The 15,357-nt window shown below is 41.0% G+C and overlaps 1 protein-coding gene across 1 annotated transcript in view; it reads left to right on the top strand.

The window, feature by feature from the left end:
- The first annotated feature begins 1,013 nt into the window (after positions 1–1,013).
- Positions 1,014–15,357, top strand: part of LOC124606781 (allatotropins-like) — a 360,366-nt gene continuing 346,022 nt past the window's right edge. The window contains exon 1 of the mRNA XM_047138843.1: positions 1,014–1,100. The gene's annotated coding sequence lies outside the window, so the exon portion shown is untranslated. The remainder of the gene's footprint in view (positions 1,101–15,357) is intronic.

Here is a 15,357-nt window from a genome sequence, read left to right as displayed (position 1 = left end):
GTCATCTTCCTGGTGTAGCAATTTTAATGGCCTGTAGTGTAGGTTTGAAACGTGCTTCGATACTTGTCAGGCCAGTTGTGTTATTTGGCAAACGATCAAAAATTTTTGTAGCTACATTTTGATCTCCTTTCTGAGCCACTGACAGCTTTAACAACGGGTAATATTGAATTGTTTCTTAGTTATAGGTGCGGTCATCATTGTTCTTCTCAAATTTTTATGTAGTCTTTATGACGAATTTCAGTAGTGAATAAATGTACTATGAGGCCGCAATTAAAATGAGTACCTCATTGAAGAAGTATGTACATGATGCCCGTGGCTGAACACCACATAGTATTCTCACTGCTCGTTTATGTGAAATCAATATTTTCTTTCTAAGAGATAAGTTACACCAGAAAATTATCCCATAAGACATTACTGAGAGGAAGTATGCAAAATATGTCAGGAGGATGACACGTTTGTTTCCAAGATTAGCAGCTTACGAAGAGCAAAAGTAGCTAAATATAATTGTTTGAGCAATTCAGTAATATGTATCTTCCAGGCCAAGTTTTGATCAATATGTACACGCAAAGTAATCAGCGCTGACACAACGGAATGGGCGCGTTAGTCACTTGTGGCCCATCCTAACACCGTCTGCTGCAGACGATAGCGATTCTGTTATAAGAAGAATTTCAAATTTCAGCGCTGTAGGTAATTTCGCCTGAAGTTCCTCAGCCCGTCGTAAGGCGACCCAGTCCCCGTACGAGGGGCAATAAACACACAGTGCGTCGTGATTGCGACGCTCAGCGATAGCAGCGGCGAGGCGCGGTGCGGAGCAGCGCCAATCGGCGGCGCTCGTCGCGGTGGGCGCAAATTGTGTCACTTTTGGAGGCGGCCGGACGCTTGCGTGGGTGTCGCTGCCGCGGCGGGGGCGGGGGCGGCTCCGGCGGCGCGGTGGGCCTCCTGCGCAGGCGCGCGGGCCCGCGCGCGGCCCGCTCGAACCTACTTAACGCGCGCCGCGACGCCTCGGCGCGCACTGCGACCCGACGCTCCGCCGACGCCGCCGACGCTGCCTGCGACCGCACTCCGCTCCGACCACCTCCACCACACCACCTCCACAGCCGGTGAGTACCGGCGGGGACTCTACACGCCGGCACAACTCAGCATCCGCACTTGCCGATACCCACTTCAACTCTATTTTTACAATATTTTTTATGCACTGATGAACAAATGGTAGGCTGCCGTCCACCATGATTACTTCTGATCTCTTCCGTTTTCCCCATTTAAGCTCTCGGTTGGAGCTAACCGGGCCTGTATTGAGGTAGCGGCGTAAAAGCTAAATAAGTCCTCTCTTCCTTTTTTTTAATAGAATTTGCCATTTGTCACTCTCACAAACGTAAAATGCTAATTTTTAAAAGTCATGATGTCCAACATTTTCCTCATACCCAGGCACCCTGAAATGTCATTAATATTATTATTAAATTTTAGCACTAACTGCACCAAAATTTCTCCACGACCGGTTTCTGTCTTTAGGCTATTTTAAAATTTTGACAGCTGAGCAACATGAGCTCCTTTGCCAGTAAGAGTGTGGCCTGAGGATTGAAACTTGTCGTGGATAATTTTCCGAGCCACTGATGTTCCAGTATAGCAAATAAGGTCTTTAAATCTCTAATGCGCTGTAGTTTTCCTTTCTGTAATTCCAGAAATGACAGTACATTTCGTCTGGTCATCTGCAGCATTTATTTCTCTCACCATCGCGATTTTAAGAGCGTCGATCATTTTAAGTGATAAATACAAAATGCATCACTACATACTATTCATTAAAGAGTGCTTAATCCTTGCCTACATCCGTTTTCACATATTTCATTTCACCCCAGTAAGGAAACATAATTCCAATTACGGAAAAGGGGGAACAGATTGTCGTTTCTGAAATACTGTAGGACTGTGGAATGTAGTAAACAGAAGCTAATTTTTTCCACATATTTTTACGAGAAGTATGGAGCCTTCCAAACGATCACGAAGACTATTTATCATCTTATATGTCATTGACGAATTCTGGTTTTAACAGAAGTTTCCGCGAAATTAAATTGTAGAATTTGCAATTTCTAAGGTGGGTATCTCGACGAACATCACTGATCTCTTTAGCTAAACCCCATATTCAGCTTTATTCTGTTACCAGACTTCTCTCGTTCATGCAAAGTTTTAACCATGTTAAAACAAAATGTATCCACTGCCACCAATGACGTTCGATCTGAATGTCTCGCACGTATTGTGTGGAAAAGTAGTGAGGTGTTACAGTTGTTTTTTCTGATAAAGTTAACTCTTTTCATCGAACTGTCTGTAAGTTGTGTATTAACGTTACCCTATTGCTAAATATTAACTCTTAGACAGCACTTCTCCGTGATTAAGAACAAATGAATTTCCGTTCTATTCACTTTTGTTTCCATTATCTCTTAAAATACGGGTTCATACTTTTCAAATTCCGAAATGTGTCTGCTGTATTGCTGACAACTGAAAAGTTAGGATGTCGCTATTATCAAACAAGTTGTTCCTTACAAACTACTTCCGCTTTATCAGTCTAACGCTCGAATACATGTATAATAAATTCATTTTCCGTCACTTCCAGTCATCAATAATTTTCGAGACATTCTTCACGGTTAATGGGAGTAGTGGAGAACAGCGACGGTTCAGTTAGCATTCACGGTCCACATGCATTTGTAGACAACTTCCCGACCAGGTCCGTACCATTTGTGGAGTGCCGCGTACTTCCCGAACAGGGATGCTCAGTTCTAGTATTCTTTCAAGAAAGAAAGATTTCTTTCTTTCTCCCCGTTGTCCATAACTTTCTCTTTTGATGAACGTTGATACTCAAGTAAATATTAAGATACATTTTATTTCATCACATGCAAAAATTTTCCTGTTTTGGAAGAGCTTCTCTAAGCTGAAGGAACTAATTTCCAGTGACTAACTAGTTTAGTTTATAGAGCAAGAAGTTGCTATTTTCAATCATTTTATTCTTTCAAATACAAAGCCATTCCATCAGGGGCAGAAATACTAAGACGGTTGTCTCCATACAAATCGTGTTCTGTTTAGTGACATGTGTAATACGTGTTCCATCTCAAGCCTAAAACAAAATAAATTTCTTCACTTAATGCCTCTCACTGGCATTGTGCAACTACACTTAGTATCCATACTTAAGTAGAATGGTAGACGAAATAATTTCATAGTCCATGTTGAAACGACGTATCATAGTCCTTCTAAGTGGATTGGCGTTGGTGCTACCGTTCCAATATTAAATAGGTGTCATACAGAAATTCCTAATTTTTAACCTGTGGTATATTACATATTAACAGTTACTTTTCCGTTTGGAAACGCAGTTTCTCCGTATTGTGTCAGTACAACTTATGGCTCATAGGCTTCGCCATCGTGTTGCGGAAACATAGCGGCATTCATTAGCGCTGACGCTTAGGTTGTGGGTGGCGCTGAAACCTGGTATACACCTCGCTTGTTGGACGTCACAGTTTCCGGCGTCGCTCCCTTCGTTCTCTCATCGCTCCAGAGGACGAAGTAATACAATGTGTACGCAACGTTTCTAATGGACTGCGGTACAATGAAAATGACAATTAGTTCTCCGTAGAAAAGAACAAATGGTGTTAAATAATTACATTGTTACTCACATTTAGAGCTCATTACACCACAAGACAAAGAACGTTGTCAACAGACAGAGAAATATTATCAGTCTACTGCAGTCAACGGCACATATAACTTAGTGTTACCGGGTTGGACATGAAACAGTCTTCAGATGTGAGAAAAGTTTAATAACATGCTATCCATTTAATTCTCTTTTGTTTTATACTCGCATAACTTGCAAACTCATTGTCACTGAGCATCCAAATCATAGCATTTCGAAGAAATAATCCAAAAAGTACTTGCTGGTGGGTCGCTACCATGTTAACAAACTAGTTACCCAAAAATTTCATCTGAACATATTATATAATATACTAATTTTATAAAAGGCAGTTATACTGGTACCTCTTAGTAAGTAAAATTACGACTCATGAATACTACTAGCCAAATCCTCGATACCTGTTAAAGCTCTATTATGTTTTCTCATAACACTACGAGGACTGTGTGTTGAGACTGCAATGTTTTTCATTATGTTAACCATGTCAACATATCACTAAATACTGTTTCTGTGTAGTAAATGTAACATCTATTTCTCTTCGTTTTGATGATTGAGGTAGAGATGCTATTTTACAGGGCATGTGTAAATATTACAGCAATACTTTCTTTCTCGTTGGTTAGTAATTAGGTAATGAAAAATTGGATTTGGTTTCTCGTAATATAAATATTAAGTCTACGGAGAGATAAAAATCGATTTATACCTCTAAACATCTTTAAGATGTAGTTAAATGTGTACGCATATTGGCTTTCCTGCTGTTATCATTTTAGCTCTGTTGAGTGTTTGATTCCCAATGAAAGTGGCAAGCAATTAATATTTTCCCGTGTGACTAAACTGCAGCCACTTTGTGACCCATTTTTATATTTCAGACAGGGGCATCCTGAAAACAGAAATGCGTTATTGTGAATAAATGTTTTACCTACCATTCACTCAGATCCGAACCCTTCAAACTTCTTCTCATGGTGACACCCTCTTAATATATACAGTTTCACGAGAGACGTTTTCAGTAATATTAGTAACGAATAATATTTTAAAGAAATATTAATTTTATTATTTCATTAAACACCTTTTCAGCGACACTAAATGTTTCGGTGCTATTACGAATTAAATGATTCACGGAGCTTAATATAACTTACACGTTTACCTTTTTTACATTAGTCGTAACACAAAATGCATTTTCACACAAATATGTTGTACAAAACGGCAGAGAAACAATGATTACTCTTTTATTTAAATGAGGCTAACATAGTTGAACCGAAATCCAGCATTTTCTGAACATGTGATACTTAGTACGTAAGTTTTGAACTGTGATTCTATCTTTCGTGTGTACATTCTCTCACTATTGTAGCTCGAAGGCATTGTTAACAAACAGACCGATAGAGAAGGCCAATGTACGGCAGAAGACTACAGATATCTAGTGCCATGATTGGAAATCACACGCCGAAAATACTGAAATTCAGCATACCGATCACCCGTTCAATATGCGATCTGTGGTTAACCTGGGAAGTATATTCTGTATTATATTATCAAAAGTTCCTATTTGTTTTACATTCTGAATTTATTAGTCTCGCGGCACAACTGATGCTACCACTCGACACACTGAGAAGTCTGAGACACCCATTTCGGATAGCTCATCTCGGAATGAACGGACACGTAACTCAATTACAAAATTCGCTCTACCCCTGGGACAGATTTCCTAGACATTATTATGCGACTTGAGTTTTAACACGATAGATTGGTTTCATTCCATTAATGTAAAGAGCAGGACCCTCCAGAAATCTTCGAAATTATCGTATTACACTAGAAGTGGCCTCGGCCTTAGTCTCAATGGGTTTATCACTGTATATCTCTTAAGGACACAGAACAAAATTACTTTTCACAAGCGACACATATCACAAAACGTCTCGAAACAAATGTTTCCGGTATGACGAATAGTGCTCACTATTTTTTACTGCCAAATTTCATCACGTTTGTTAGCATATTGCCAGTTCTAGGTTCTCTTCCGCGTTCAGCGACTCTTTCGTTAGAAGCTCCTAGGAATTATTAAGAGGAAAACTGACACTTGTTGACATGGACGCATGTATGTTATTACGTTTCATTATCTCCACATAAAATTTGGTTGCACCTTTTTCTAGATCACCAGTTTTTGAACCTGATCGAGAAAAAATATGTTCAGTATGGGGCCTCGTGTTCAGACTGATCTAGAACGTAGAATTCAAGCAACGATGGTGTCTAGAACCGAACCTGAGAACTACAAGTTCATTAGAGTCCAACTAAATATTAATCTTGTGCACGCTACCTCGAGACGTATAGTAAGGAATTATTCAGACTGTCGTTTTCCCATCATACCTAACTAATTCCGTTTGAAATGCCTTAAATTGCGAGCAAAAAACTAAGTATAACTGTCTAAATGTGAAGGGTTATTAAATCAAGTCAAATAAGTTTCAATTATTTTAGCCGTGGGAACAACGGCAGCTACTTAAGAAATGCACAAGAAATTCACATCTAAAAATGACGTCACATAGAGCAGAGTTACTGGTGTGGAGACATGGCTTAGCCACAGCCTAGGGGTTGTTTCCAGAATGAGATTTTCACTCTGCAGCGGAGTGTGCACTGATATGAAACTTCCTGACATATTAAAACTGTGTGCCGGACCGAGACTCGAACTCGGGAACTTTGCCTTTCGCGTGCAAGTGTTCTAGGCCATGTCTCCGCAATATCCTTTCTTCCAAGAGTGCTAGTTCTGCAAGGTTCGCAGAAGAGCTTCTGTGAAGTTTGGAAGGTAGGAGACAAGATACTGGCAGAATTGAAGCTGTGAGGACAGGTCGTGAGTCGTGGATGGATAGCTCAGTTGGTAGAGCACTTGCCCGCGAAAGGCAAAGGTCCCGAGTTCGAGTCTCGGTCCGACACACAGCTTTAATCTTTCAGGAAGTTTAATGAATGTGGATTTATTAAGCCAGCGTGGATACTTAAATAACTACGTATTGGTCCCAGTTTGGAAAATCTGATATGAGCGGTTCGGTAAATACATGGCCCTCCATAACGACATATAATTACTCCATCGGATGACATGGCGGTCTTCTCCGCCAGGCCGTAGCTACTCTCTCTGTGCGGTATTACACTAGCGCATCGTAATTATTACCTACCTTTACCACAAAAGAGGATGTACTTGTAGACCTGAACGAGAAATTCTAGGAAGTTTCCTAACTCTATTCTATCTACTTCACTTTCTGCTCATTGATATTTCTCGAACGAAAAAAAAGGGATACATTTGTTACGAAAATACTGAAAGTAGCGAGAGAAAATGTTTATTTGCTCCTTGGAGGGGTAAAACGTGAGTGGAATATTTGTACGAAAGCAGAACTGTGTGCCAAGCCGCTATTGAAACCCAGACGCACATCAACCGCTGACGGTGCCCACTCGGCGAACTGGCTCAACACAAAAACATGACATTTCGGCTGTTCCACCTCTAACACTCGTGGTTTCTACTAGCGCCAGATTTCTTCGTTAACGTGAATGTTTTATAGAGAAACGTGCTCCACTGCGAAGCTTTGCATCGGTCTACGGCTATATAAGGAGGCCGCTGTTTGTCGGAGCCATACATCCTGAGTTTCCCGTCCCGGAACTGCAGAATGTTATCTCACCACAACCACATAAGCCCGAGGTAGTTCATTCCATTAAGTAAGATTCCTTAAGCAATGTGTAAACGCAGCAATCTACATTTCATTTTAGTGTCGGTTCAAGAGTCATGTGCTCAAGGATTGTGTACACTGAGGTGACAAAAATCAACGGATACCTCCTTATATCTTGTCGGACCTCCCATTGCCAGGCTTTTATTGCATCAACTCGGCGTGGCATGGACCTAATTTGTCATTGGAGATCAGCTGCAGAAATATTGAGCCATCCTGCCTCTGTATACTTCCATAATTGCGAAAGTGTGGCAGGTGCGGGACTTGTGCAAGACTTGATCTCTCGATTATGTCACCTAAATGTTCCACTGGATTCATGTCGGGCGTTCTGAGTGATCAAACTATTCACTCTAACTGTCAAAATATTCTTCAACCCAACAGCGAACAAGACACGGCGCACTGTCATCTATAACAACTCCATGGTTTTTTTTTTGGACAATGACGTTCAAGAAAGACTGCAAAAGGTTCCAAGTAGCCGAACTTCCAGAGGACCCATTCCATTCCAAGCAAACACAGCCCACACTATTACAGAGCCATCATCAGCCTGCGCATTGTCTTCTGGACTGGCTTTATGGGGTCTGCACCAGACTCGAACCCTACTATCAGCTCTTACCAACTAAAACTGGGACTCAGGTGACCAGGCCTTGCTTTTCCAGTGGTCTAGAGTCCAATCTATATGGTCACGAGCCCAGGAGAGGCGCTGCAAGCGATGTTGCATTGTTAGCAAAGGCACTCCCGTCGGTCGTCTGCTGTCATAGCCCATTTACGCCAAATTCCGCGGCACTGCTCTAACGGATGCTTTTGTCGTACGTTTTACATTGATTTCTGCTGTTATTTCACGCAGTGTTGCTTGTCTGTTAGCACTGACTACTCTAAGCAGACGCCGTTACCTTCGGTCGTTAAGTGAAAGACGTCGGCCACTGCGTTATACGTGATGAAATGTTACTCCTGCAATTTGGTATTCTCGGCACATACTGGCCACTGTGGATTGCGGAACATGACATTTCCCTGACTTTTTCGAAGCAGAATGTGCCATGCGTCTAGCTTCAACTACAATTCCGCACTCACGGTCTGTTAATTCCCGTTGTGCGGCCACAATCACGTCGGAAACCTTTCCACTTCAACCGCCTGAGTACAAGTGACAGCTCCGCCAATGCGTTGTCCCCTTACACTTTGTGTACGCGACGCTACCGCCATTTTCTTACGTGCACATGGCTATCCCATGATTTTTGTCGCCATAGTGTAATTCGCTGTATGTTAATGAGTAGAATATAATTCATGGCTCTATCAATGTTATAGAAACAAACAGACCAGTGGGCATCCATGACTAAGGCTTGACAGAAGCGCAGTAAGTAGCACTCGTGGCAACGTGTAAACGCTAACGTTTACCCATTTCAAAATGTAGCCGTTTCACTATAGGTGGATATCTGAATGAAGAAGAGATCGAACAGTTAACTTTCATCTTCTGCAATCTAAATCTGTCTTTCGATTACCTCCATCACGAACTGTATGCGATGATAAGATGCAGTGACGGATTGCGCCATTCGTTTATTGATATGTATTAGGGAGTGATGTAATAGACAGAAACCCAAAAATACATAATAATGGAAATTAAGCTTGCAAAAATGGGTTACGTTATTAACCCTCAGTCATTAACTTTATCCCAAAGTTACCAATTTCTTCGTAGAGTCATCTCCGGCTTCCAGTCGTATCTGATGAATGAATAACAAATGGTTCAAATGGCTCTGAGCACTATGGGACTTATCATCTGAGGTCATCAGTCCCCTAGAACTTAGAACTACTTAAACCTAACTAACCTAAGGACAGCACCCGAGGCAGGATTCGAATCTGCGACCGTAGCGGTCGCGCGGTTGCAGACCGAAGCGCATTGAACCCCTCGGCCACTCCGGCCGGCAATGAATAGCACCATCAGCCATCGTGAACAGTTACAACTGTTGTAATGCTACACACACTACGCCTGCACGCTCCTGTTGCCACACGTGTTGTGATTGTGACAAATATTTTTTCTATCTGCTTCTGTCATGTCTATTTTTACTTCGCGAAAGCTGCACCTTACGCTTTGTTTGGTTCGTGAAACCGGATTTTTCTTTTCTTTTCTTTTTTTTTAATGTTACTTGTGATCACAATTTCATTGCCATTTTTAATGAAGAATGCACAGAACAACTATTTTTGTGTCGGAGAAAATGTATCATAAAATAAACACCCAAACCGGTTTTTTATGAAGCTTTGTGTCACATTATACCTCTGCATCATTAGTTGAACTATGGTTCAAAGGACCATTATTGTACAAAGCAGTCGTAGGCTACTGCTAATCTTTAAGCGTTCTTTAAGACACTATACGCTATACAGTCCTGAAAATTTGTTCACTGTAATATATCATCATTCATCCCCATTAATACCCGATATGGAGTGTATGAAAGAGTAATAGAAGTGCAGGGTAAAAAGATCTTATCTCAAAAGATCCCAGGCATCACAGGTTTCCAGTGCGAAGGTAAAGACGTTTTGAACAGTATGTTTAACGTAGATTACGGTTAAAGATGAAGAGCGTCATCGCAAGAGTAACGAAAAGAATGAGACTATCGACTATCAACAATAAACATGAAAATTTAGAAGTCTATAGTACTAACTCGAAGTGAAGCAATTTTTCCATTTAAAAAGTAAAATTTCAGACGAAGTTAAAGCATAGATGATGACAGACTTTCTTCACCAACTGAGCTCTCTGGTATCAAAATTTACCAGAAATTCAGGAGAAATTGCATAAACAGTGTGGCTACTCAATCTTGGAAAAAAGTCCTAGAGAATTCCAGGTGTGAAGGGGAAGATGGAGTCAAGAGGCTCCTGATAAATTAATCTGAGCGGAGTGCGGTGGGAACAGGATACCACTTTTCTCTCAGATGAGCTATATACCGGGCATAAGCAGCAGTTTAACTGCAGTTTTTGAACATCGATACTTTTTATGGAATAATATTGGTATGGTTCAAATGGCTCTGAGCACGATGCGACTTAACTTCTGAGGACATCAGTCGCCTAGAACTTAGAACTAATTAAACCTAACTAACCTAAAGACATCACACACATCCATGCCCGAGGCAGGATTCGAACCTGCGACCGTAGCGGTCACTCGACTCCAGACTGTAGCGCCCAGAACCGCACCGCCACTCCGACCGGCAATATTGGTATAATTAACACACTTTGAGACATTAAGTACTTTGAAATTTGTGACTTATAAAATTTAATAAAATTTAAGTTTAATGCTAGGTTAAAAATGCAAATTTTTTTTAAGAGTTTATGAAATTCCTTTAATTCCCCGAGATTTCACTAGTATTTCCAGCGAAAATGTAATTCCCTGAGAATTCCAGGTTTTCTAGAAGAATCGTCACCCTGATAAAAATGTACGTTGGAGTACACATAACAAAGAAGTGAAACACGGACTACAGGAAGTCATGTGAAAGAACTTGAAATTCAATTGTATAGGGCCTTAAATTAAAGAGACATACAACACGTAAAAAATAAACAGAGACCGAGCGAAACTTCGACTACTGCACATTATCCCCAATTGTAGTTGAACAGTTGCTGTACCAGTCAGGAACATCTAAATTCGTGCTTCAAGGGCTAGTGGAGGGGAAAAATTGGAAAGGGTCAATGCTTATAGTAACTGGACTGTCGAGGCTATTAGGCGAGTTAGCCATATAAACAAAATACTGTACTCGCACAAGAGAGCTAGGTGATGGTATGAAACCAGTCGAAAGACTGATGAGATTAAAAGAAACTGAATCGCTATCTGTTACACGCATGTGCTCTTCTAACATGCTGCTTCCAGAGTGTGAGGTGCCTGCAAATGGCAGTACCGTTACGTAAGTAACTCGGCTGTCGGTAGCAGGTAAGGGTTCTGACGGTGCAATGAAGTCGTCATGAGAGAACGAAGCTTTGTCTAGAGCTGGAAGCATTGGGCATGCAGGTACGGCTAAATCTATGATAGTTAGCTGCACAAAACCTGACGAATCCTTCCAGAAAATAAAACAGACTACAAAAACATTTTTACGCATTATGATCGATGAGCATGATCTTGAAATGCAAGGTACACAACAGAAGAAATCCATTGACATCAGGCAGGTTATAAAATGTAGCTGGTGTTGATGAATGAGAGAAGAATGCACGCCCGCGATGTCTTCGGTTTACTCTCAATCCATTTTCTGTACTCATCAGACTGTTCATTCCATTCAGCAGATCTTGTAATTCTTCTTCACTTTCACTACAGGACTAAGTGCTGTTTTCTTGTACCTTTCAGGAGATCGGGCTGTAATGTTGCAGGTCCTACTCTGCTGCAGTGGCATAATATTCGCAAGTATCATAATCATACCGTCTGCCGTCTTATAAATATTCTACAAAGGTGACGGCTAGATGCCACCCAACCATTTCTCAGTGGTATCACACAAACGTTACATCATCAAAATGGCACAGTCATTTCTGTGATACATGACACGTATTGAAAGGTATAGGTATCGTGCTCTGCTTTCATGAGTATGTGCCACTTTGCTGTATCCTACCTACTCAAGTAGTTTCAGTGGCTTTTTCTAAATATGTGACTGGTGTCTTTATAGACGTCACGCCGGAAATAGACTTAACACTAACATTCAGCAAGGGGAAATTTGCTTATTACGAATGCTTTGCAGTAACGGTCTTAGGTCGGAGGAACAGCCAGAAATGAAAGCAGCTTATTTTTCCAGTCCCTGTAGCCTTCCGTAATACAAGGCGATATCAGTCAGTGTATATTTAAAAAAGCTATGGAAAAATTTGGATCAGATTTAAAAATAATTTAAAGGAATCACAGACTTTTCCAACTTACTTCCTTTAACACATCTGGCCACGTGAACTAACTTCTTTCCACACCTTACGTTTGGAGGCATACGTTCGTTCTTTGTTACTGCTTTGGGCAGTATCACTTCAGTATCCTCCTTGGTACAGATTTATCTGTTAATAAAGTAGTTTCAAAAACAACACATTTTTAGAAGCTCAGTGAGTGTTGGTTCGATTTATTTTTATCACTGAACTTCTGCTGTCGTCCGTGATTTCTAGTAACATCGAATTTCTTTCTAGGACCGGACGTAATACAAGAATCTAACAAAGCGAAAATTCTATTGTGGCCTGTACTTTTTGCAAATAGAAAGTGAGCTCGTATGATGTTCTTAGTGTTCTTATTATGTTAGTTCCGTTAACGTTAATAGCAAACCCGTATTATTGGCTCATATGATGGCTCATATGACGGAATCGAATTCTGGGAGTCAGTCTACCTTTCTGTTATTAGAATTGTATTACAATGGAAGTCGGTAATTATAGACATCAAGACAAGTAAAAATGCAATAGGGTTAAGAAGCACCAATATATTAATCAAATACAAATTTGTAACTATTCATCCTCCTCAATTCTATTATGCTGAGATGTCACTATTTGTTTTCGCACACAAAACATTGATAAACATCTCTTTATCTGTGAATTATGTGCTCCACAAGAATTCATCTGGTCGAAGATCATGATGGAACTTCAACTGCATTTCTTAATGACATTGCTATCCTGAGTGAAAGTGAAGAAGAATTACAAGATCTGCTGAATGGAATGAACAGTCTGATGAGTACAGAAAATGGATTGAGAGTAAACCGAAGACAGACGATTTACGTTAAGCGATTCACCAAAACCACGGGAAACGGAAATCGGGATGGCCGTTCTGAGATCGGAACCACCGCCATTACGACCGCGAGTCCAGTTTGTCGGTCGGTACCAAAATGTTCCAAAAAGCTGCGCACGAGAATGCAATTTTTCAGAGGGTCGTGTCTCGGATTCTACTGAGATACGTGGTCAAAGGTTTTCACAGCCTTTGGCCTACTGATCATTTTCATAACTGTTAGAAGAAATTCCATTTATAGTTCGCCTACACTACAGGGTCAAAATTTGGGCATTACACAGTTCCTCAAGACCAGGAAAATTGAGCAAATAGTTTGTTTCTTTTGCATTAGGTATGGTCTAGGGTCAATGTTTAAGCATCACACAGTTCCTCAAGCCCAAGAAAATTAAGGGAATCGTTTGTTTGTTTTGCAGTAGGTGTGGTATGGAGTGGGACTTACATGACTTATAAAAGCACCATTTATTAATGGGCAGTTCCTGAGAAAATGCCGAAAAACTATGACTTTTGAGTAACAATAGTACAATCCGTGGGGACGACCACTTCTGTAACATCTGTTCATGGCAGGTCGTGGCCTTAGAAGAGGCACATCATAGTCACGTACCATATTTAACCTAACACAGATCATGAAGAAGAAGAGACTGGATAAATATCTAAGCAGTCATTCGGTCTTCATAGATCTTGAAAAAGCACATGACACTGTACCACTAAAGCTATTATTCGACGTGCTGTGGCCAGGGAAATTGCCGAAACGTTATCTAAGAAATATAATGAACCTCAACAAACCGGTAGAATGTGAGTTAGAGTCTAGGTGGGTTCTCAGAAAAAAAAGGATGCTACCTGTCTCGTACACTCTTTAAGATGTATGTGTAAAAGGTACTGGACTATGGTATAGAAAGTGCATTTGCATGGGCATTCATGTAGGGAACCAGTTTATGTACACCATTTTCTATACTGACGATCAGGCAGTCCCTGCAAACGATGAAAGGATATATCTTACCTGCTTAGGAAATTGTTGGAAAAGTATAAAAAGTTGGGTTTGAAAATCAATTCTGAGAAGACGGAATTTCTGTACTGCGGGGAGGAGGGAAGTAACTTGTCCATTGGCGGACATCATATTGTGTAAAGATTTTGAATAGTGGAATATCATGTCTTGTGATAGAAGATCTGACAGAGATATCCAAGAAACGATCTGACTATCTACAAATTAAATCCTGTACTTGGTCCTCAGAAAGAAGTTCAAACGTTAAAATGCATTTATATAAAGCAGCGTGAAACTAATAGCAAGCTATGGTAGTGCTGGGAACGCTCAGACAGACTTAGAGCTTCAGAAATGGAGCCCCTGAGAAAAACATGAAGAATTTCCAATCTCCAGATGTAAGAAATGAGGAAATAAGAGGAACGACCCGGATTCATTGTAGTATTACGGACAGAATTGAAGAAGAAGTTAGGATATTAGAGCGTGCCAAAGGAACAGAACAAGACACCGGCACAAGAGAGTACACTCAAGCACCCTCCTGAAAGGAGAAGAAGAGGGAGATAACAGGAAGGATGGCTAAGGTGTATCCAAGAATCGACAGAGAGATGAAGAGGTTGGGGAAGATTGGCCAGATCGAGGGGTTTGGCGACAGAGACGCGGGATGTGGCGACAGCTCTAGGACCCCGAAAACAAGAAGAAGGGCAAAAAGTCGAAATGTTTACCACATGTTCCTTAAGTTGACACTTTTTGGGAAACTCGGAAACTGTTTTCGATAACATTATCCGTTACCACGATTCGGAGGTTCAAAGTTACCGTGCTTATGCTCGTAAAATATGATCTCAATATCAAATATGAGGCGTAAATGTATGTGTAACGCCGACCGCGGTGGCCGAGCGGTTCTAGGCGCTTCAGTTCGGAGCTGCGCTGCTGCTACGGTCGCAGGTTCGAATCCTGCCTCGGGCGTGGATGTGTGTGATGTCCTTATGTTAGGTTTAAGTAGTTCTAAGTCTAGGGGACTGATGACCTCAGATGTTAAGTCCCATAGTGCTCAGAGCCATTTGAACCATTTTTGTTTGTGTAACTGGTGAAGAGAACACATGAAAAGGGTTCTGGGATCATCGCAAGGGTTCTGAGATCACCTATCAATATGTCAAAACTTTACTAACCTCCAGAATTCGCCTTATGTAAGCAGCACACCCTGCTCTAGCAGGAAAAAAATGGAACCTGCTGAAAAATGCTCTGTCGGAGTATAAAAATGGCGAATGTGCTCCTCTCTTGAACGACTCTGACAGGAAAATGGGGAAAGAGACACCTCAATCGTCATTTCGCCTTC

This window comes from Schistocerca americana, chromosome 3, assembly GCF_021461395.2.
Source record: "Schistocerca americana isolate TAMUIC-IGC-003095 chromosome 3, iqSchAmer2.1, whole genome shotgun sequence".
NCBI classification, from domain to species: domain Eukaryota; kingdom Metazoa; phylum Arthropoda; class Insecta; order Orthoptera; family Acrididae; genus Schistocerca; species Schistocerca americana.
The sequence above is the reverse complement of the archived record's forward strand: the minus strand, read 5'-3'. Positions and strand labels throughout refer to the sequence as shown.